Source organism: Suricata suricatta, chromosome 12, assembly GCF_006229205.1.
Source record: "Suricata suricatta isolate VVHF042 chromosome 12, meerkat_22Aug2017_6uvM2_HiC, whole genome shotgun sequence".
In the NCBI taxonomy this organism is placed as follows: domain Eukaryota; kingdom Metazoa; phylum Chordata; class Mammalia; order Carnivora; family Herpestidae; genus Suricata; species Suricata suricatta.
The window spans coordinates 81,616,474-81,616,914 of record NC_043711.1 but is presented as its reverse complement, the minus strand read 5'-3'; positions in this window follow the sequence as shown (position 1 = coordinate 81,616,914).

Genomic DNA, 441 nt, shown 5'->3' with positions numbered 1-441 from the left:
TTATTCAATCAGCTTACAGTTTTCTTACTGGGCCTTTCCCTATAACTTAGCAGTCAGTTAATCATTAAGGGCTCTTTGAAGAAAACATGCCCTGTAAAAGGTTACCGTGGGCAGAAACTAAGAAAGCAGTCACGCTCCAATTTCTCTAAAGAATAGGCTCTACCAGCTTCAGCTAAAACAATTGGAACATAAATCTAGAAAGTAACTAGCCCTCTAGCTTGTCAGGCATAGAAATAGTAAGAGTAAAGATTAATTCTTTGAAGTAAAAGAGCAGAAACGTAAGGAAATAACCAGAAAGTTTTCTCACGGATGAATTCCCTGAGAACATTGAGAGTAAAAACAAAGGCTTGACACCAACATATAGAAAGTAGAAAGCGATATAAGCTTGCTGAAGAATCAGTAAACCGTCCAGATTGGTTCACCCGAGCTGTCTGTGTCCAT